The 23,681-nt window shown below is 37.5% G+C and overlaps 1 protein-coding gene across 1 annotated transcript in view; it reads left to right on the forward strand.

Moving 5' to 3' along the window:
* GADL1 (glutamate decarboxylase like 1) overlaps window positions 1-23,681 on the forward strand; it is a 166,335-nt gene that overhangs the window by 68,803 nt on the left and 73,851 nt on the right. The window lies entirely within an intron of this gene.

Raw genomic sequence — 23,681 nt, forward strand, 5'->3', positions numbered from 1 at the left:
GAGGACTTCAGATTTGCTAAAAAAATAACCAGAAAGAAAAATTTGAAATTCTGCCTTTGTGTCCTTTTGTCATCTTTAATTTGATAAAGACCAGCAGTTGAAAAATATCCCAGAGAGAGGATTCTATTTACACACTAAATGTTTTCCATCTCAGCTTGAAACAAAACTGCTTAGGGTCCCACAACACACAGATTACATAAATTAAAATCTAAGAAAGGAAGAAATATAAGATTAAGGGAATAAAAGCAAGTCTGGAATGAACATAATAGAAAAATTTATGCCATAATAAGCACGCTACGCCTGCTTCAGGTAGGCTAGAATTTGGTTTTACTATTTTTAAAGGATTCCAAGTATCTGCCCTTTTTTGACTTTTATTTTACTATTAACTCATGGCAACAAGGCCTTCTATTTTTAAGTTCTGGGATACATGTGCTAAGCATGCAGATTTGTTATATATAGGTATACATGTGCCATGGTGCCTTGCTACACCTATCAACCCATCATCTAGGTTTTAAACTTTGCATGAGTTAGGTATTTGTTGTAATGCTCTCCCTCCCCTTGTTCCCCACCTGAGGACAGGCCCTGGTGTGTGATATTCCCCTCCCTGTGTCCATGTGTTCTCATTGTTTATCTCCCACTTACTAGTGAGAACTTGTGGTGTTTGGTTTTCTGTTTCTGTGCTAGTTTAAGGCCTTCTCTCTTTTATCACTACTCTGATATGATAGTTGAGGCCCTTTTGAGTTCTTGGAATAAATCATTCTATTTGTTTTTCTTTGCAGAATTTTAGTTGTCATATTGGTTTCCAAGGAAGATATCTTAAAACATACCTGATAATTCTAATTAGGCTTTCTAGCTTTGTTGCTTCATGGCCAAAATATTACAGGGAGTCAATTTTTTGCTGAATGTGTTGTTCCATAGTGATTCAAAGTGTTAATCCAAGTCCATGTGAATAAGTGTTCTAATTTTGTAAGTAGCTCAGAAGTTGAAAATAGATTTTATATAGACTTTTAGTAATTGTATTTAAACCCTAATTTGTACAGAAATTGTTGGTGGCATATAATAAATAATGATTTGGGCAGAAAAATAAAAACTCTAAAATAGCAAGCTTATTTTTTTAAGTAGGGATCCCAATGCCTACAGAATAAATATCAGAAAATAAAAGTGGTACCCTGGTCTTGAATCTCCTGCTTCCAAGATGTGAAACTGCATATAATTCACAAGTACACACTCATGTGCATGTACCTTTGCACAGCAAACATACCTTTAGGTCATTATGCTGATTGAAAATCATAATTTAGAGGGTTTTGTTAATTGCAAAAGGAACTCAATGTCTTCCCTGGTAGTTCATTCTCTGGTAGGCTAGTTGGGAGTTTGAAAGTTGTTTGCTTTACTTTAAAATTGAAATTACGAAATATAAGAGATATGAAAACATGCATAAAATAAATGAACAGCTTAATTTGTTATAATGTGAACAGGTCATTCTCACACAGATTAAGATAAAGAACATAACCAGAAACCCAGAGATCTTCATGTGTTTCTTTCTGATACTGACTTTCTTGCTTGCTTTTATTAGTTTTGCTGTGTAGTTATACCAAATAATATTAGTTTTTGAATTTTATACAAATAGAATCATATAATATGTATTTTCTTGTGCTTGGATTTTTGTTGTTGCTCAAGCTTATGTCTTTAAGATTTATCCATTTTGTGGCACAATCTGATGATTATTTTCATTCTTTTATACTATTCTATGTGAATATATCACAATTTCCTTATTCATTCTATTGTTGATGGGCATTTATTTCAAGGCTTTTATGAAAATTTGCTATAAGCATTTTTGTGCGCATATCTTTACTTACTTGTTTTATCTCTAAGGTTCCATCCGGAATAATTTTCCTTCCTCTTGAAGACCACATTTAGGAATTTTCTTGTGGGTCAAATGGTAGCATATTATATTTTGCTTCTTTAAAAATGTTTTTCATTTTTGCTGGTGTTAAGATTCTGTCAGTAATTTTCTTTCAATACTTTGGTGATATTTTTCTTTTTCTAATTTTTCTCTTTTTGCCTTTTGTTGTGTTAAAATATTTGCTATTTAATTGTCATTCCTTTGATGATAAAATGACTTTTCCTCTGGCTTCTTTTAAAATTTTCAAGCTTTAAAAATATTTCTACTATTTAACAAGGATGTTCTAAATATGAATTTTATTTAGTTTTTCTTGCATTAGCTTTACTGGGTTTCTTGAATCTGTAGATTGATATGTTTTGTAATTATTATCCCTGCTTCCATTTCTCTCTCCTTTTCTGGCATGTCAATTAAATACATATTAAGACTTCTTCCTTTCTTTTCTTCTTACTCTGTATTTTGTATGTTCCATAATTTTGTCTTTCCATGTTTCATTGTGTACAGTTTCTTCTGACCTATCTTGAAATTCTCTTTCTCTTCAGCTGTATCTAATCTGCTGCTAAAGCCATCTTGAGTTATTTTGTCTTTCTAGCTTTATAATTTCTAATGGATTCTTTTTACCTAAATACTGTCTTCTCTAGGTTCTTGATGTTTTTAAGATTAGCTTTTATCTGCTTGAACACTGTAAGCATAGATTTACCATCTCTTCTGTTAACTTCAATATCTAGTTTCCCTTTGGTGTTATAACAATTATTTCTTGTGTCCGTGATTCCTGGCTCTCATATTGTCTAGAGAGGTACCTTATAATCTTTGGTGGTTTACTTAATATTTTATTTGAAAATTTACCCTTAGGAATAATTTGAGACCTGAAGTGATCTTTCTCTTATAAAAATGGAATCTCTATTTTCATTTTTATGGGTATCTGAGGGAATTAGCAGTTCAGGACCAATGCTTGACATTTTTCTGGATCTTTGGGGTATAGCCTGTACCTCCACTTCGTGGTGGAGACCTTTGTGTCCCAAACAAGAAAAGGAATTTCTTTCTTGGCCTCAATGGCAATGAATACGTTTGAATTTTGTTTCCTGAAGCCTTTAGAATATCTGCTAGTGAGAAGTGATAATACTCCAGGTCACCACACTTGGTGGACACAGGACCTCAATTTTTGTTCCCTCCCTTCTCACCATTCTGGTTCTTGTCTTGGCTGTCCTGAGTCTGAAAGTGTCCTGGAGTAGGAACATCTCTAGCTTAACTCCCTGAGTTCCCTTTCCTTCTTTGTACCTCCCAGTAGTTTATATCCCTGTCTTGTGGAGGTCTTCTAGGCTTTTCATTAGATGCAGTTTTTATATTTTGTTCCAGGATTCTTGGCTATCTTCAGTGGGAAGGTCTTTAATTCATCTATTCCTTTATTAGAATTGATATATGCCACATTCTGGATTTTTAATAATTAGCAGCTGTTCAGTACTGCCACTGGGAATAAGCATTTGTTTATTCAGCCTTTCATTCAACCTGAAAATATGTAGAGACTACTACGTGTTCAGTGAAAAGACATGCTCCCTACCCTAAGTTAACTCAAAGGTTAATAACATTTTAAGCAAACATACTATTCTTTAGTTATGTAATGATTAAAAAGCAGGAGTTGGAGAATGTAGATAAAATGAGAACACTGCTGAAAAGGCTGGTCAAGAAACTGTTGCAGCAGAGGTGACTTATATCAGTTACTGGTATTTTCTTTCCATATTTTAAAAGTATTATATGATCACACTGTCAGAGTCCAGCATAATTAGGAATGCAAAAATTACTTGTAAAACACCAGCCAATATTAAATCATTTAAAATTTTCTTGAGATGCATATTAATATATATCTAGGCTGATAAGTATAGATTAATATGTTTTGCTTATATAACGAGCATCTTGCTTTCTTATCCACTTCTATCCCTTATGATCTAAAAAACAGGGGCTCCTTGGGTTTAAAGAAGCTTGAGAATATTTCTTTAATCATGGCCATCATTACCACGAAAGCAGCTAATTCAGCACCTTCAGCCCAGCTCAGCAGTTTGCATTACATGAAAGTCCGTATATGTTTTTAGAAGCTTTCCTCTTATTACAAAATTTGCAACACCTCATCCCTCATCTCAATCCCCATCCAGACACCTCTTACAACTGTAGTTACTGAGGTAATCAGTGACTGTCAGAAACATGGGAAGTTAAACCTGTCTTTTTCAATTAGGAGATATTGGTATTTGGAAATATCATCCAGCCATCTATTCTTGTGGAATTTTGTCATCTTTTTGTGACACATGTTAACTATTCATCTATAGAGAAAGTTTCCAAGTGATACCAGACTTCCATATGAGCAAATTATCCCATTAGATGTACCAAATTAAACCCAATATTGTACAAAACCTGCATATCAACTACAGGAAATGTGGAATAGTCTAAAGTGAAAATAATTTGTAAAAAAACATAGCATTAGTGCATAAACTGGAGGAGAAAAATAGAGGAATTTTAATTAAGTGTCAGAAGACTGGATAAGGCAAGAAGATAACTTGATATTCCATTTCTGAAATAATCCCATTCATTGAATCAAACGGCTGTTGATTGTTTTGCCAAGTTCACCTTGCTGTAATCATTATAGCTTCAGAATATATTTCACCTAGTAGGGTAAGTCTATATTCACTCTTTTACAAAATGACTTATCATCATCTATTCTTCCAGTTTTCAAAAACTTAAGTTTAAAAAACTTCTACTGGGGATTTTTCCTAAGGTTTATATTAAACCTATGAATTAATTTGAGAAGACTTAACATCTTTGTAAGATTTTAGCCTTCCAACCTAGTAATATTTATTCAGATCTTATTTATTTCACACAAAGATTCTTAACTTTTTGATATGTACAAAAGTAGAGATGAACTTCCATGAACCCATCACATGGTTTTAGTAGGGATCAATTCATGACCAGTTTCATATCTACTTCTTCCTCCTCTTCCCTGTGTATAAAAAAAGAAAAAAAAAGACACTCACACATTATATCACTTTACTTGTAAGTATTTGTTTCAATGGCTTTTCTAATAGAGGATCCTGCATATGTTTTGCTAGGGTTATTTATATATTTTATATTATATTTTGTTTTTTAAACCTTCTACTACTAAGGCTGATGTAAGAAAAACTTTTGAAATATTTACTTATATTTAACTACTTCACCAGATTGCTAATTGGTTCTGAGAGATTTTAAGTTATTCTCTTGCATTTCTAAGAATATGATTATATCAGTATAAATTGTCATTTTTTCATTCTAATATCTAAGCTTCATATTGGTTACAATTATAATACACTGATAGAATTCTCAAAAATATGTTCAGTAAACAGAAGACATTCTTGTCTTTGTGATTTTATTGAAGTTGCCCTAAGTTATATATTCTTTATAAATCTTGAGAAATTATCTAGTATTGAGTTTTAACCACATATCTTTCTATTATCAAATAAGGTAATTCTATCAATTTACTCCTTAAACAAAATCAAATTTATGTTAACAGATTTTCTGTATTACTGATTAACCTCATTTTATTGCAGTAAACTATTTTAATATATTAGTGGATGACTGTTGCCTCCATGTACATAATATAGATCTATTCTTCGTTTTATCTTGATTGGATAGTATTTTGAGTGCAGTTTTAAAATGTCTTTTTTTAAAAAAATAATTTCAACAACAGGCATCAGTTTTTAGAAATGTGCAGGAAATTTATAAAACTCTTGCTCAAATTTTGGGGTAGAAAATTCTTTGTGTGTTCAGTTTTTACATTTTCATTGAGCTATTAATTTTCTGCTCTAGTTGAGTCCATTACAATATTTTCTCAAATATATTTTGCTAAGATTTTCAAAGATCTTAGCATAATATATGCCATGTCCTTATTTTTATCTCATTTTTGTCTTGTATTCCTGCCTGAAATCTTATTTTAATTAAAATTTTTTTCCCTGATTACTTATCTTATTTTCTCTCCATGAGGAATCACTTTTTGCATTTATTTTTCACGTCCTTATTAAATTTATGTAATTAATATTCATTTTCTCCTGATTTATGTTTTGTTCTATAAGAATGCTGTTTTACATTTGAGGGCAGTTTTGGCTTAGCTCCTTAAGCTCCATTTTGGAGTGTGCTCATCTAAATTACTTTCCAGTTAATCTATAATAACCATGTTAGTTTACTCTGAGCAAAGGCTGATTTATAAAAGTGATTTTAATCTCCCAAGTGCTTAAGATGTGTTATGAAATTCTGGTTTTTTATTGTACTCAGATAATGATCAGAATGAAACCAGAGATAAAGAGTGACAAACTTTTACCTTTTACACTTCATAGTTACTCTTGGAAGGACATCTTATACAAAACACCATTTTTAGTTCACACCCTCTTTCCCAAGTAGATAAACAGGCCTCAGAGTTGGAGAGGGAAGAGGACACTCTGAAGAGAAAGCAATTCTTAAGTATAAGTGTAAACCCAGGGCACCAAGAAAGAATAGAACCTCCCCGTAAATGAAAGGATAACAGGTTCTTTCCTCTCAGCTCAAATTCTAGGTGAAACTCAATGTGGGAAGCCTCCCCCCTCCATCTCCCATGTCAATATGGTCAAGTAGAAACTAGAGATGGCCTTTTATCTAGGCATAAGAGTGCCTGGGATAGCCCCGTGTGTTCCTGCAGGCTTCAGAATGGCTGGTATGGAGGATCATCCAAAAGCGACTGAACATGAACAAGACACAAGCCTGGAAATAGGGGCATGAAGCAAGAAGCAGGCCTCAAGTGATCTGACATTCAGAGGCCATAGCAGATATTCAGGTATAAGCAGCAAGGTGGGAAGACCATCTTGGGATGAGCTAAGGGTGCAGCTCAACACACAACTGCAGTGACCAAACTGGACAAGCAAATTCCACACCTTAGTATAGGGTTGCCAGACTCAGTAAATAAAAACACAGGAGGCTCAGTTAAATTTGATTTTCATTAAATATTTTAGTGTAAGTATATCTCATGTTACATAGGACATACTTATATTAATGGTTTTTATAAATTTATAATGTGTTTGAAATTCAAATTTAATAAGGTATTTTGTATTTTAACTGGCAACTCTTCTCAGCAGCATTTGAGAAATTCACAATAACATGAAAGAGAAAAAGGGGAGGAAGAAATTATCCTCAGGAAAAAAAAAAAAATCTTGATCAACCATGTTTTATTTCTGAATGGTCTGACTGGTCAATTTGAGTTTTTCTGGTTGTGACCAGACTAAATATTATGCATTAGAAGTAATGGTGGCTCCAAATCAGAAGTGTTTTAAAGAAAAATAAAGTTCTCTTTTTATACATCCAAAGTGATATAATTTTAAAACTTCTAACAATTATATTTGCTTTTAAGTTCTCATGACAGGTAAAATATGGCACCTCCACAGCATAATGTTTACATCTCTGCCCAAGAGACCAGCAAAGCTAAATTGGAATCTCTCAGTGTTAATTCCACATTTCTAGTCTTCTTAGCCTCTGGTCCAATTGGCGGGGCAGCAGGATGGAGCAAGGGTTCATTATGCCCATCTCTATGGATGAGAGGGGAAGTAAGGGGTCATTGTGAACTGGGCAAGGAGGCTAAATTGTGTCTACAGTGAACATCTTCCATGTCTTGCTGTGACAATTTACTAGCGGATTGCCGAATTTTAAATGTAGTACAGAAACTAAAAAAACAAGAATTCTATCTTCCCCATCTCCAGTTCCATAGCAGTTATCAGAAAGAAGTTCACCACTTCTCTTTCATAAGGCTACTAGTACATGTCATTATGCCCTTGTCATAGAGTAGCACATGTGGCTATTAAATGTCCTTTTGATCTTACCTTGAAATAGTATTCTTCTGTTTTATTCTCAGTCTTAGACAGCACCACAGTGCAGATTAAACCCTCGACATCCAGTTATAGAAATACTGATGCATTCATTTAGAGCACTGTCAGAATCTTTGTGCCATTTCAATATTCAACATGCCAGAGAGGTAGTGAAATGCAATGAAATACATAGCTGTTTTCAGAGCTAGTGTGAACCAGAAATTTATATGTAATAAGGAAAAGATTGTTTTCTGCCTGTGAGGTAGCAACATCAAGCATTAGAGGATTAGCCACTGTAATAGATTTCATTTCCCAATTTTGAAAGATATAGGGCCCCTGCACTTAAAAGGTTCAATTGAAATCTAAAAGGAAAATCTCTAGGGAAGTAGAGTTCTTCAAATGTCTTCTTTGTTTAAAAGCTTGTGATTGAGGAAATGACTTACCCATGATTGGTGGCAAGGTTAATTTCACGGAGCTGGAATCTTAAGTATATTCTAGAATCTGATATTGGATTTACAATATAACAATAAATTAGTATGAACTCATGGAGTTTAACACTCCCTGTGTGGGGATTTATTTTTCTCAATGCCTCTATAGCTTTAGACAATTTTGAGAAAGGATGTCACTTACATTCAGGACATTTATCATAATTATTTAGAACCAAAAACAGACATGCATGCCAGGCTACGTGAGACTATAGAGAAGACATATTGTCTCTCATCATTGTAACGGGTTTGTGGATTTTGTAAGGCAGGGGAGAAGGAAAATGTCTATGGTTCATTTTAGGTCACCAGGGTATGGGCACTGTACGTCAGCCTATGGTGACTTTTTAGAGGGTATACTGAGCAGTGATAGGCTTGGGGACTATATAAGTGATTGGATATGGGACAGGAATAGGGTGTGGTACTCTTCACCCTGAGATGCTATAAAATACAGTTATTCCCTGATTTCTGACAAACACTGACCTGTCAGAAATTAAGAATATGTGGGCCAGGTGTGGTACCTCATGCCTATAATCCCAGCACTTTGGGAGGCTGAGGCAGGTGGATTACCTGAGGTCAGGAGTTCAAAACCAGTCTGGCCAACATGGTGAAATCCTGTCTCTACCAAAAATACAAAAAGTAGCCAGGGATGGTGGCATGCGCCTGTAAGTCCCAGCTACTTGGGAGGCTGCGGCAGGAGAATCGCTTGAAACTGGGAGGCGGAGGTTACAGTGAGCCAAGATAGCGCCACTGCACTCCAGCCTGGGTGACAGAGTAAGACTGTCTCAAAAAAAAAAAAAAAAAAAGAAAAACAAAACAAATTAAGAATATCTTTTCTTGGGGAGAGCAAAGTCAGATCTGGACAATGACATGTGCCAGGTGTCTGGGACTGGGGAACGATGTGCTGGGAGATGAGGCTTGGAAGCAATTTCAGATCACATATGGAGGGATTTAAACATCATGTTAAGAATGCATTTATTTTCCTACAGGCAAGTTGTTCCCTCCGTGTGGAAAACCAGATACTCTCTTCTTTGCCTACTTGAGTCCTACTGTTTCTCTCATGAAACACAGCTCAAGCCTCGACTTTTCCAGGGGGCCCTTCTGCTTTTCCAGGATGCACTAGGGGCCTCCTCTCTAGCCAAGCACTTGTTCAGTACATATCGCAAATTCCTCTAATGGTGGAGCCATTAGCCTCTCATCTATACGGAAATAGAGGCTCCCCTACCTGTTCTCATGTCCAGTGCAGGCCTGGCAAGTTCAATAAACAGATAAAACAAGTGGATAAATATAGTAACCCATTAAATCCACATATCAATCTCATGAGGTAGGGACTATTCCCCTTCCCACTGTACAGATGAGGAACCTGAATACAGAAAGCATAAATAACATGCTCACAGCCATGGAGCTCATAAAGGATGGAACTGGGATTCAGTCAGTCATGCTTAGTCCACAATCCATGCTTTTAACCACACAGCTTATGTGTGCCTAAAACAAGATGGCAGGTAATGGATCAACCCCGTTTCCTGCCTAAAACTGAATTCTAAAGCCTTAACAACGTACAGAAATAGGAAACACTAATTTAGAAAGATAAAACCTGATGTTTAATCCCCTTTGGAACCTATACAAAATGAAGTAGTAATGCTGATGATTTTGCTAATTCTAACTCACTTCCACAGCCAGTCTGGTTAAACTGACCTATGTATCTCCACCTTACTCAATTCAGTCCCCAGACTCTTGCCTATAAGGTTTTTCTCATTACACTTTCCCTCCCTCTTTCAGCCAAGGTTGTACAGAAATTCTGTAGATATAGTTACCTCTCCCCCAGGAGTTGCAGTCATGCTTGTTCTAAATACATCTGGTTCTCTTGTTCCCTTTGGGACACTTGCAATCTGTCAGACAACGGTTTTCTTGTTTGGTTTGGAAACTATAATTCTCATACCTGGAGACCTAGGATTGCGCCAGAGAATCGTAAATGTCATCACATAGCCCTCCTTCTAACTGACCAGAGAGAACTGTCTACTTTCCCTCCCTGCCTTCCTTTTTGTTCCTTTACTAGTAGCTTCCACTTGCTGTTTGCAGTAAAACAGAAAATGAACCCAAATTTAACCAGTTTTATCACAATTTTTTTTCTTCTTGGGATATCGGGGGAACAATGAAAATTAGAAATTATAAGCCAGTATGGGTCTTGATTTTCAAATGCCATTCTCTATGGGAATTGTGTAAAATGTTTCTCAAATCCAGAAAGGAAAATAAACCATGGCCATTTTATTTCCCAGTTTAAGTATCTCTTTTAGTGGCTAAGTATTTACTGTGTAAAAGGGATTAAAAATTTGCCTTAATGAAAAGTTTTTTTTTGTTTTTTTTTTTTGAGACAGAGTCTGGCTCTGTCACCCAGGCTGGAGTGCAGTGGCGCAATCTCAGCTCATTGCAACTTCCGCCTCCCAGTTTCAAGCGATTCTCCTGCCTCAGCCTTCCAAGTAGTTGGGATTACAGGTGCCCGCCACCATGCCCAGCTAATTTTTACATTTTTAGTAGAGACAGGATCTCACTATGTTGGCCAGGCTGGTCTCGAACTCTTATTCTTTTTTTTTAAATCAAGAATAATGTCTCTGGTTTTGCAGCCTTCATGTAAATGTTTAACTTTTTCTGCCTCTACAAATTTGGAAGTGACTATCTTATGGAATGTCTCTTCACTGGAACGTCTTAAAGCATGGGGTCTAAAAATTATGGCCCTTGGGTTAAACCTGGCCTGTCACCTGTTCTTATAAAGTTTTATTAGAACACAGGCATGCTCATTTAAATATTCTCTATGCAGCTTTCATGGTACAACCATAGAGTTCAGTGGTTATGATAGAGATCATATGGCTTGCAAACCTGAAAGTATTTACTACCTGGCCGTATACAGATAAGATTTTATCTATCCTATACAGGATATATAAAATGGACTCACTTGCTCATTCTTGTTTTAGAACATCCAGAGATGTGGGTTTGCTTTACCCAGTCTTTAAGGCTATAGTTTGAACTGGGAAATTCTGGGATTAAATATGATTTCTCAGTGGGTAAATTAACCTATGGACCTTGAAACCCAGCAAGATTTGTGTTCGAATTATTCCTCTGCTTGAGACTGCCTTGTGTGACTTTGACAAGTCATTTAACCTTTCTGAACCTTGATGCTTTTCTGTATGGTGAAGACACCTGTTTTGAAAAACTAATATAACGTTAAATGAGATAATGTTCAAACATGTGCAGTGCATTGTTAATCAGGTAGTAAGCACACGATAAATGTAATTTCCTTTTTCCTTGTTATGTCTATGTTGAGGAGTAACCCACATGCTAATGCACAGGCTCTTTCTGCCTGAACAAATATCCATCAGTATAGTGGAAACATTTTTTGTCATTTCAGCGCATTTCTGTATTTTATCATAAGTCCTTGAAAAAATGCTATTGTCCACTAACATCTTTTGTTCTATCCAAAGATTCTGCCAAGTACTTCCTAAATGTTTAACTGCTATTTAAGGATAGTTTTAAATAGGACTGCTCATGATGATGGTATAATGTCAGTAATTTCCCACAAATCTTCAGTGGGATTTATACAAAGACGACCAGGGAACTCGTGTTTCAGAACTTGCATTCCTGCATAGCATTTTCCTGTCTGTGAAATCAATCTCCTACCTATACTCCAGGCCTCAGAGGCCAGACCTCTCAAGAATGCTCAAACTCCAAGAAATGTAGGCCACAGGCCTTATTGCTAAAGGTAAAATTCAAATGTAAAATTCCATTTGAGAAGGAACCATGTCTTTGTTGACAGCATCACAATAAGCTGGGGACATTGATTTTGTTAAGTATTGTGCTCTTGGTGAAGAATTGCTCTTCCAGCCTCAGTCCAAAGCAGAACACTCACTGTGTCTGTTTTGTCCAGTTTGAAAGAGAACATTTCTATACATCCGTCTGCCTATTTTGGAGAGATGCAATTAATCCATCTAGACTGAAGAAATACGTCCTGTGTTAATAAATATATTTTTTCCAGGCATTTACTTAAACATCATGCCACAAATAATCCAAATATCTCCGGGAGGTGGGCTGCAGTGCAATATTATTATCCTCAATTTGCAGATGAATGAAAATGTTATATGATGAAGCAAGGTGATGTAGTTGACAGTTACATAGCAAATACCTGAAGTTCAGAAGCAGCAAATGACTACTGAATGCCTTTGCTACAACTATGCATCAGTTACTAGGTATGCCAAAAATTTGTCAAACTCTGTAATCTCTTCTGTCTCCCTTCTTATGTGCCTTGTGTGTGTACAGACACTCCAGGCTTCCTCATTGCATTTTCTCTTGGCTTTGAACCTCATTTCTTCTGTTCCACATTCTCCCCCTTTTATTTACCCTTCCTTCTCTTCTTCCCCCATCTACCCTACCTCCCTCACTTCTCCTATCTCTTCTCTCCTTCCTCCTGTCCTCTCCCAATCCTACCATATTGTAGGCTACCTTAAATCCCTTTTGCAACAAAGTAGGGTCTCAAATGGATCCCAGAAACTCAGAGTTAGCAATAATATGAGAAGAGGAAGGATCACAGTTCTTCCTATCAGAGCCAAGTGAGCAAAGTTCCCCTATCTGTTGATACTAGCTTCTGAACACAAGTTGTTTTTCTTCCGTATCACACAATAACATAGTGATATGGTTTGCCTGTGTCCCCAGCCAAATCTCATTTTGAATTGTAGCTCCCACAATTCCTCTGTGCTGTGGGAGGACCCAGTGGGAAGTAGTTGAATCATGGGGGCAGGTCTTTCCCATGCTATTCTTATAATAGTGAGTAAGTCTTACAAGATCTGATGGTTTTAGAAAGGGGAGTTTCCCTGCACAAGTTCTCTTGTTTGTTGCCATGTGCAATGTGCCTTTCACCTTCCACCATGATTGTGAGGCCTTCCCAGCCACGTGGAACGTGAGTCCATTAAACTTCTTTTGTAAATTTCCCAGTCTCTGGTATATCTATCAGCAGCATGAAAACAGACTAATATACATAGCAAAGCAAAAGGTTGAATAGGTTAGGGTTCTTGGTTTTGTTTGTACATTTCATCCATGCCATAACCCATGGACTTAGATTTTATAGTTTAGAGCTTCTTTTTTTTTCTCCCACTGATTCAGACTTCAGCATGGACCACATGTAACCCATATTCTCTTTGGGTTACGTGGAATAAAGCCATTCTTCACTTGTATTCACACAAAATTCTTATTTTTTTTGCTACTAGTGCCCATTATAAGTCAGATAATCACCCTGGTTTATATGTTATTAGAAAATCTCAACACTTCAGACTTCTCTAGTCCCAACATGAATGTAATGTTGACTGAAACTTCTAGATCAGGATTTTTCCATGTGAGATCAAGACCCATCAGAGCAGTGGTTTCCAATCCTGGCTGCACCTTAGCATCACCTGGGAAACATTTTAAACATTGCCCTTACTTCACACTAAAAATTCTGGTTTTTTGGCCTTGAGTAGGAACCCTGCAATGTTATTTTGGGGGGAAAAAAAAAACTGTATGATTCTAATGTTATCCAGGGTTAACAATCACTGTACCAATTGTTCTTGAGTTACACAGTCAATTGTAAGTCATGCCAGCTTTTTATTTTTTTCCTTTAAATTAACAGAACAGAATAGACTGAAATCGAAAAAATCAGTAAGCACTCCATGTGGTAATATAATGTATACTATTCCATGAAATTTTTCTGTCAGTTTCATGTGTGGTAGGGTGGATACTGTGTCACTATTTAAAAATAATTTCTTACTGTGAATTCTAGTCAGAATTTGAAAAACACTGTTTTAGATTATCCTTAATAGAGAAGGTGTGTGGATTGTTGCCTAGGGAAAAATAAAAAAATCTCCATCTGTCCTAAGAGAGAAGCCCGATTATACTATTTTTAAATGCTTGTAGGGCATGCAGAGGTATTGCCAAGTGATCTCTGCACTATCAAATGTTTCTTAACTATTTATAGAGGCACTTACACATTCTCTAAGAAACTGAGTCCAACTTTCCTCTCTTGTAGGCAGCGTTATGGTTTAAAATTATTAAGTTGCATTTCTAAAAATATCTTTTAGTTCAGTCTCATTTTCTAAGCAGCTCATTCTAACCCTTAGTTAGGGGTATTTAAGGAAGATTTACACTCTGGGAGAAAATATCTCAGATCTTGTACTAAAAAGTATGCTAGCAGTTCTCTGAAAATCCCTAATGGGTCTGCAGCCCTGAAACTTAAAGCTTTCTGGAATCTTCCAAGAGACTTTCTGGAAGGGGAAGGGGAGTCTTGATCTCAACACTAAGTATTCAGAATATTCCAGAAGTCAGTGGTTTTTACAGATGATAAACTGATCCAGTGCCTGTGAGCTCTTAGCAGTTCATAGCTGGTAATGTGTAAACCACTATCAAGAAGGCTGGTATGTTTCCAGCCCCGCCCTTGTAGCATGAGGGGGAGGGAAGTCCCTCCCCCTCCCCCTCTACTTTCATTTTGCGTGGAAGGCTGCTATTTCCTTTGCGCATTTTGCTGTGAGACTACTGTGGGTGACTGGGAGAGAGAGTAGCTAGATGACAAACTAGAAGAAAAGCGAGCCAGAGGAGGGTGCGGCCAAGAGAGGACTGGGGGCTCATGGGAGGGACCTGGGGAGTATTGCCCACTGCACAAACATGCCCTTTCCTGCCCTTCTGCCTTGAGCTGGACACAGGGCTGTAGGATCTCTTTGATAACTTATTACATAAAGCAATATACACAGTGGGAAAGTGAGGATTTTGAACAACCACAAAAACATCAAATGTATTAAGGAAAGAAGCAACTGACCTCAGCTTTGTAAAGCAACTTAAGAATTTTCAAGAGCGTATCAACCGAAGGGCCAAAGGTGGAAGACAAACACAGATCTCTCTCTCTATATATATCTCTATATCTACCTATGTATCTGTCTATATATATCATGTAACTTTTCTTTCATAGTATCATGAATTGAAATGCTGATGTTTTCTCAAAGAACACATTTTCAGATAGCTGTGAAGTTAAAAGCATTATGTCAATTAACTGAAATGAGAGGAAATCACATTTTGTTGGAAATCTAGCACACAGCACCCAGAAACTTTCTGGAAACAGCTTGAACCAGGCAGATCGTCGAGCCAGTTTGTGAAAGGGCTGATAGCACAGTTTTTGAGAAACTGGAGATCAAAATAAACTTGAGGAAAGGAGATGTCAAAATGGCAAGACAACAAGCTCAAATATGTCACTATATGGCAGAAGAGAACAGGGCAGACTGTTCACCAGAACAGAAATTCAATCACAAGCACCTTATGTATCAGCAAACTTCATTACATAGCTTATAAACTTCAGAATATTTGAGAAAATATTAGAGCAAGGTTGTTGTCTCCTGATGGCCTCATGCTCCTTAAATTGGAATAAGACAAAAAATATGTATATATCCCCACAGAATATGCATAGAGACCCTTCTTGCAGTATGAATTTTATGCAATGATTTTTTGGAGGAAAAGGTGTGTTTAAAAATCTCATTTTGTTAAAATATACTTGTAATAAATCCAAGTAATATAAAAATATGAACTTAAATGAAAGTTCTCTACAATCCCACCTCTAAAAATAAACTATTAAAACAAAAAGTATCAGCAAACTTCTGTACAAAACATCTTCCAGAAAATACCAGAGATCATGGGAAGGAAGTGAAAATTAGAGAACTAATTGAGGATTTGAGTGGAGATTGATCTATAGGCGACACCAGTGATTGGAAAATGCTTGACTGGAATGGGAAAGATAGCTGAGTCAATATCAAAAAATGATTCAGAACTGGTAATAGAAGCAAGACTTTATATCATGATTTGAACCTCCTACACTGAAACATCCAATGGAGCACAATGTGCCTCTCGAATTAGCCTCTCAAATTGCAGATGAAAAGGCAAATAGGAATTCAGATTTGATGGTAAATTCAAAAAATAATGGTGACCCTTTATAAAAAATAAGTTCTCTCTCCAAGCTGTATGCAAACCGGATGATTTTAAATATTTTCTACTCTGACAGAGAATGAAAAAGCTACAGCAGAAAGAAAATGAATTAACTAAATAAATCCAAGAAAAGAATTAAAGACATGCCATAGGAAAAAAACGCAAGATGTTTATTTGAAGATCTCAGAAATGAAAGAATACCTGCTTTGGATTATAGGTGAACATAAATAGAGCAAAATGCAGAAATATTGTGAGTAGGCACTCAGGAAATGAGTCCTGGCTGGTTAAAGTTGAAGGCAAATTCACAATTATAAGTGAATAGCTCTTACAGTAGAGTTGAGTATATGAAGCACACTCTCCACCATCATTCAGTCACCATGCATGAGACTGGGGAAACAGAGGTTACATAGAAGAACAGACACAGGAGAGTGAGCTGAACATAAGTGCAAAGATTGTGAGGTTTCCAATGATTTTGATGACCTGCTGTCATTCTTACCATAGGACTTGTAACATGTTGTATACATTTGAAAGCCAGAAAGAGGGAACATTTAAAACACTGAGGGGGAAAAAAAAAACCAAAGATAAAAGTAGTGGGTGGACTTGCATTTAGACAAATGAAAAGAGGGTTATTTTCCCACTTTCTAACTTCATACATCAGCATTTTAGACAAAAAGGCAAAATATTCATAAAAGTGGTGGGCTAATATGAGAATCTGTATGTTAGATGACATCCAAACAGTCCGCTGGTTTCCACAAGCTCAAAATGCACCCATTTAACACAGATGCTTTGTATTGACCTGTACTTTGGCACTTGAAATCTCACATTTGAATGATATCCTCATATTGTTCGTTTTTGTTTTGTTTTGTTTTTTGAGATAGAGTCCTGCTCTGTCGCCCAGGCCAGCGTGCAGTAACGCTGTCTCAGCTCACTGCAACCTCTACCTCCCAGGTTCAAGCGATTCTCCTGCCTCAGCCTCCCAAGTAGCTAGGATTACAGGCATGCAACCACCATGTCCAGTTAATTTTTGTATTTTTAGTAGAGATGGGGTTTCACCATGTTGGTCAGGCTGGTCTCCAACTCCTGACCTCAAGTGATCTGCCACCTCGGCCTCCTAAAGTGCTGGGATTACAGGTGTGGGCCACTGGGCCCGGCCTGTTCATCCTTTCTCTCTTCCTTTTTCCACCTCTCTGCCCTGCCCTTCCCTTGCTCTTTCCCTCCCTCCTCCTTTCTTTTCTTCCTTCTCAGACTATTCATGGCCCAACCTAATACACTGACCATTTACATGGTTCAGTCTGATTTGCTTCCTTTTGGGAAAAACAGTTTTATTTTCCCCGCCAGTGGGGTTCTCTCTCTGTTGCCCAGGCTGGAGTGCAGTGGCACAATTTCAGCTCACTCTGATCTCCACCTCCCGGGTTCAAACGATTCTTCTGCCTCAGCCTCCTGAGTAGCTGAGACTACCGTCATGTGCCACCATACCTGACTGATTTTTGTATTTTTAGTAGAGATGGGGTTTTGCCATGTTGGCCAGGCTGCTCTCGAACTCCTGACCTCAAGTGATCTGCCCGACTCAGCCTCCCAAAATGCTGGGATTACAGGCATGAGCCACTGCGCCCAGCCGCACATCCACTATTGTCTTCTGCTTACTCTCTTCCTTTCACCCCACACCAACTACACAGGAGTTAACCGTTTTTCCCTCTTTGCTTAAGGAAACTGGAGAAAACTCAACGAATCACCTGACCATTTGATGGCTCCTTAGGTCTCAAAGTCCACCTAGCATCCCTGCCCTGGGTCATTCTTATTTTATCTGATGCCTTTAGAGTGTTCCATTTAAACTACACTGAAACTTGTAAAGACCCACAGCATCTACCAAGGACATCAAGTATGGGAGCTTCGTTAAGTCAGGATCCATTCCATTTGAAGGATGTAGAGCACTTGTAATATGTTCTGTCAAACTCAGCCTACTTCTATAACTGTATAACTGGCAAATACATTCCATTAAAAAGGAAGGTGGGTGAGGGTTGTAATATGTTCATTTCATAAACAGTGGGGAAGTCTAGAGCTGATGTTCTGTTCTGTAGCTTGCCTGGGGAAATAAAGTAAACCAAAGGAAGAACAGGCAGTGACAGCTGGGAGGGGTCAGGGGATACTGGAATGTGCAAGAAGAGGAAGAGTGGTGGGTAAGATTTTTGGCTTAAGAGTAAAGAGTATTCCCAGTTAACATTAGTTCCTTAGATTTTCATAATACTTATGTATGATGGGTAGAACAAGTAACAGCATTTTCATTAGGCCAATGAGAAAAATGAAGCCCAAGGTGTTAAGTGACAGGCTTTGAGCTCTGACACCAAGTAACTAAATCAAAAGCATAATTCACATCTGCTGATTCTCACTTCATTCTGCCAGATTAGTAATGAAGTTTTAAGTTGTAATATCTGTAGGAGCCTGGGAAGATTCCATCACTAATCATTCTTATTGTGGCATTTAAGATGCTTGGTGACTTGGCTACTCTAGATTTCTAGCCTGAACTCTCCAGCTATGGCCCACCTCCTTAATTAGCTCCAGTTGTACTCAATTAGTTTTGTTCTCTCATCTGTCCAGCTGTCCCTCACTTTTCAGCTCGCAGCTTCTTCTGAAAAGCCATCTCTCACACCTCTAAAGGTGGTGAATATGACACGCTCCTTTGTGCTCTGTCATGCCTTGTTCTTTCTCCTATTCTAGCACTGGACAGTAGTGGCTTGTTTTTTCTGCTCCTATTCTCATCTGAAATGTCTTAAGGATGGTGACTTTTTTATTTACCATTACATCTCCAATGCTTAGCAAAGCTTTCAGCCTATATTAAGGTACCCAAATATTTGATCAATAAAGCCAATATCAGATGGCATAATCATTTTAAAAGTTCTTTTATATTTTAGATTACTACCAAGTCTTCTATTTGCAACCTAAATTTGATTTTGCACATTACACCAACAAATATTAACCCAGATACTTAGCACCTTCATGGGCTTTTATACCCAGGCTCCTGGCATGATAGTGCTTGTTATAATAGGTCCTCAATACATAATTTTTAGATGAATTATTAAAAGATGATTAATATTCCTATTTTCTAAGTCATTTAGTTTAGATTTTTTTTTTTGCATGTAAATATGGTGACATAGGGCAGAATATAGGAAGAGCCATATGGGAAGAGCTTTTGGTAGCTTTTCTTTAATGAGCTGAAAAACATGATTGCAAGGAGGAAATACAAAGGTTTTTGTTGTGGACAGCAAGGATCCCCCCACCCAGGCCACAGACCTGTACTGGTTCATGGCCTGTTAGGAACCGGGCCACACAGCAGGTGAGTGGTAGATGAGCAAGCATTACCACCTGAGCTCCTCCTCCCATAAGATCAGCCTTGGCATTAGATTCTCATAGGAGTACAAACTCTATTGTGAACTGTGCATAAGAGGGATCTAGGTCACATGCTCCTTATGAGATTCTAATGCCTGATTTGAGGTAGAAGAGTTTCTTCCTGAAACCATCTCCCCCACACCACACCCCACATCTGTGGAACAATTGTCTCCCATGAGCACTGGTCCCTGGTGCCCCAAAAAAAAACACCAAACAAAAACAAAAACAAAAACAAAAACAAAACAAAACAGGCTAGGGACTGCTGGTGCACAGAATCCTGACTTAGTAGACCCACATGATCACTGACTAAAGACAGACCGTAGAATCTGATCTGGTCTATGGAAATCAAAGATGGCTTGGCTAATATCTTGGCAGGAGAATATGCAACCTACAGATTCATTCTTTCACGTAATGAGTGAATATACTGGATAATATTACCAGATTCACAAGTATTCATAAAGATCTCAAAATGCTTTATAAACAGGATATTACTGGTGGTAAGACCAGAGGTCATGTTTATAGGAAAAAATAAGTTTCAAACAGGATCTTAGTTATTTTGACCTCTAGCTCAGTGTTCTCTCTTCTGCCATTTTCCTTTTCACCAACCTGTCCAAATGGAGCACCCTCTTTCACACGTATTTAAGTGCCCACTGTTGATGCAATAAAGTATAATAGGTTAGAGTTCAGGCCCCGAATCTAAGAAGTTTTGGTTTGAAACCTAGCCGTATCACCTAGTAGCTACATGAACTTAGGTAATTAACTTGCTGTGTTGCAAAATGTACAATGGAGTTGACAAAAATAGAATTTATTTCACTGGGTTGTTGCAAGATTTAAATGAATTATTATATATGAAGTGTCTGGAAAATAGTAAGAGCTCAATAAATGTTAGCTCTGGTCATTAATATTATGTGCTAGGTTAGGTGTTGTGAATGCAAAGACGGAAAGTAAAAGTTGTGGTTTCTGTGCTTGTCATTGTCATTCTGTGCTTCTCTTTACTGTATAATCCAATCCACTTTTTACTTTCCTCTGTTTTGCTCTGCAAAAGGGCCAGACTCCTCAAAGCCATATTTTCCAGGCTCTTTTGCCAATTGGCTTCCTGCTAGGTTTGGTCACAAAAGGTTCATATAAGATAGTGAGGTTAGGAGGCCAAGAGTCTCTTCTCTACATGGGTAATGTTAAAGAAAACCAGACAGTAAAGTAGTAAAAACACTTTGTTCAGGAACTACTGCAATGAGGAAGATACACCTCAGTATAACGGGACTCACTTCTGAATACAGCATGGACAAGTAGGGATTCACAGCCAAGGGGCAGGTTAGGAGTCAATGGGTAGAAAATGACTAAGAAAACATTAGGAATAAAAGGATACAGGTTAGACATCTAACAAGATTCTTGCTGAAGGCAGGCTAGAAGAGTCAGATAAGTATGAAGGATGAAGAATTTGGTCAGATAAAGGGTGATATTGGGGTGGTGGATTCTTTCCAAACTGACTAGCAGGATTCTTGCTACAATAGGGTGATGCATTTATAGAAAGATAAATGAACTTATCTTTTATCTTGAAATGTACCTGTGGTTGTGGTGTATGCCTGAAGTGGGAAGATCACTTGAGCCCATGAGGTCGAGGCTGCAGTGAGCTGTGAGCACACCACGGCTCACCAGCCTACACAACACAGCAGGGCCCTGTCTCTAGAATAATAATAAAATAAAAAATAAGAATAAGAATAAAAAATATTAGTATGCCTTCAACCTAGAGGATGCGGACTAAGTAACTAAATGTTAGTCAAAAAGAGTATCTTTGTTAGTAGCACCACCAGAAGTTGTCCCTTCATCATTTCCTGTCTCCAAACAGAGCCTCTTCTCCATGCTCACAGATTCTACTTGGAAGCTTTGGTTTTCAGGCTTCCTACCAGCTTTCCATATGTAGGGAGTGAGGCCAATATAGGCTACAATAGAACAAGAAGAAAGGACACATTCCTGATAATGGATATTACTTAGTACCAGATTCAACTGTGCCTGAAGGTTATATATGACTAGATTTTTAAATATACAAAAGCCTATAAAAATACTCACTTTTGCTTAAGCTTCATTTGCCAAGTCCTAATACAATGTCTACTAATCCCTAAGAGTTTGAATTAATATCACAATATAAATCAATTTGTATTTTCATTGGATACTTGTCTCTGAAAGCCATATTACTAATTTTTATTGTCCTGCTAGGATTAAGAGTATGAAGATGAGCAAGATAAATATGGTGCTTCTCTTTGATAGCACAATAATAACTATTTTCAACAATGTTAAGTTTTACTATACTTATTCTAAAATGTTTTCTCTGGAGATCTGAGCATCTTAGTTGACGTCTTGAAACTAAAGGACATCTCATCCATTTTAATACAAGGACATAAACTAAAAATGCAAAGTGAAATCTTTGGGAGGAAAGTTTATTTTTGATAAAGTAAATCCCAAGCCTCCAGTTGTTCTCTAGGAAACCTTCCCAAGGCAGAATTTTTTAGTGCCATAAAATTAACTGTCACTAGTGCAGGACAATTGTTTATTCTGCTATTTGCTGTCTTGGCTCTCTTGTTCTCCACTTGCTTATGATGATACGATTTGTCTTCTGATAATGGATGAGCCTCCTCTCCCTTTCAATCACTACCATAGGGCCCCTAAAACTTGCTCAAGAAATGTCCAAAGTTCGTTTGCTTTGAGGATTTTTAATCTTTCATGGTTGATGACAGTAAATTTATAATCATAATGCAAGTGTGTGTGTGTGTGCCTGTGTCGTGAACATGTGCGCATTTGTCCTTGAAGTACACGCAGTGGCCTTTTAGTGTTATAGTATATGGTCAGTGTAGTTGCTATGGAAACAACCAAATTTCCTGACTTTTGAGGGCAGGGAGATGCAGCAGTGGCAACTGTGATCAGAGGAGAGATATTGATGATAAAATATAAGACTTAAAAGTAAGGGATTTTTTTACTTTAGTGTTCAGGTCAGAGCAATCTGCTCTTTCCCTGTATCTCTCAAGAATACCCATCGGAACCAGGCTGAAGGCATACTAATATTTTTTATTCTTATTCTAGAGACAGGGTCCTGCTGTGTTGCATAAGCTGGTGAGCTGTGGTGTGCTCACAGCTTACTGCAGCCTCGACCTCATGGGCTCAAGTGATCTTCCCAACTTCAGGCATACGCCACAACCACAGGCACATTCCACCATGCCCAACTAATTTTTATGTTTGTAGAGATGAGGTCTCACTATGTTGCCCCGGCTTGTATTAAACTGCTGGCCTCAGGTGATCCTCTTGCCTTAGCCCTCCAAAGCATTGAGATTACAGGTGTGAGCCACAGTGCCCAGCCTTATCAGTTTTATACTCAGTTTATTGTGGATACTGGATGAGGGGCATATTGTAATTCTTGGTTATATTTGGTATATAATTTCTCTGTGGTATAAAATCATACTTTTTGATAATGGAATATATTTAGATCCAGACTAGTATCTACACAAGACAATGTTGCTTAAATTAAGTCAGCAAACTTATGCTTTCATTTGAAATGTGATACCTTGAGATTTCCTTTTCATTCAACTAATTAGCACAAGCTGATTAGTCAAATGAAGCACATTTAATACATTCTCTGATCAGAAGGAAACATTTTCTAGGACCCCCATGTCTACTGAAGCTTTTTTGTAGCTTCCTGTACAGCACTAGTAGTTTTGCATTGTTAAAGTTTGGAAAATTCACCAAATGAGAAGCTCATCTAACTGTGTTTATTCATACCACATGTCAGGGCACTGGGAGCGGAATCATTGTCTTGATAGCTTAATGAGAGTGCTCTGTGCCCAGCAGTGTCAAGCTGCGTGGATATAACAATAGATAGGAAGATTCCTGCTTCCAAGAACCTGCTTGACCACACAAGGAGAGAATATAGGTAGTGACTGCTCATTGCATGCGGAAAGCACAGGACCCAAGGCCAACAAATGCAGCCAAATACCAGTTATTCCTTTGAGCCCAATGAGATGGGCAGATGAAGCTGAAGGGGAAGAAAAAGTTAAGATGGGACCTGATGGCAGGGCAGACCTAGGAAAGAAGGCAGGC

Source organism: Pongo abelii, chromosome 2, assembly GCF_028885655.2.
Source record: "Pongo abelii isolate AG06213 chromosome 2, NHGRI_mPonAbe1-v2.0_pri, whole genome shotgun sequence".
NCBI lineage: Eukaryota > Metazoa > Chordata > Mammalia > Primates > Hominidae > Pongo > Pongo abelii.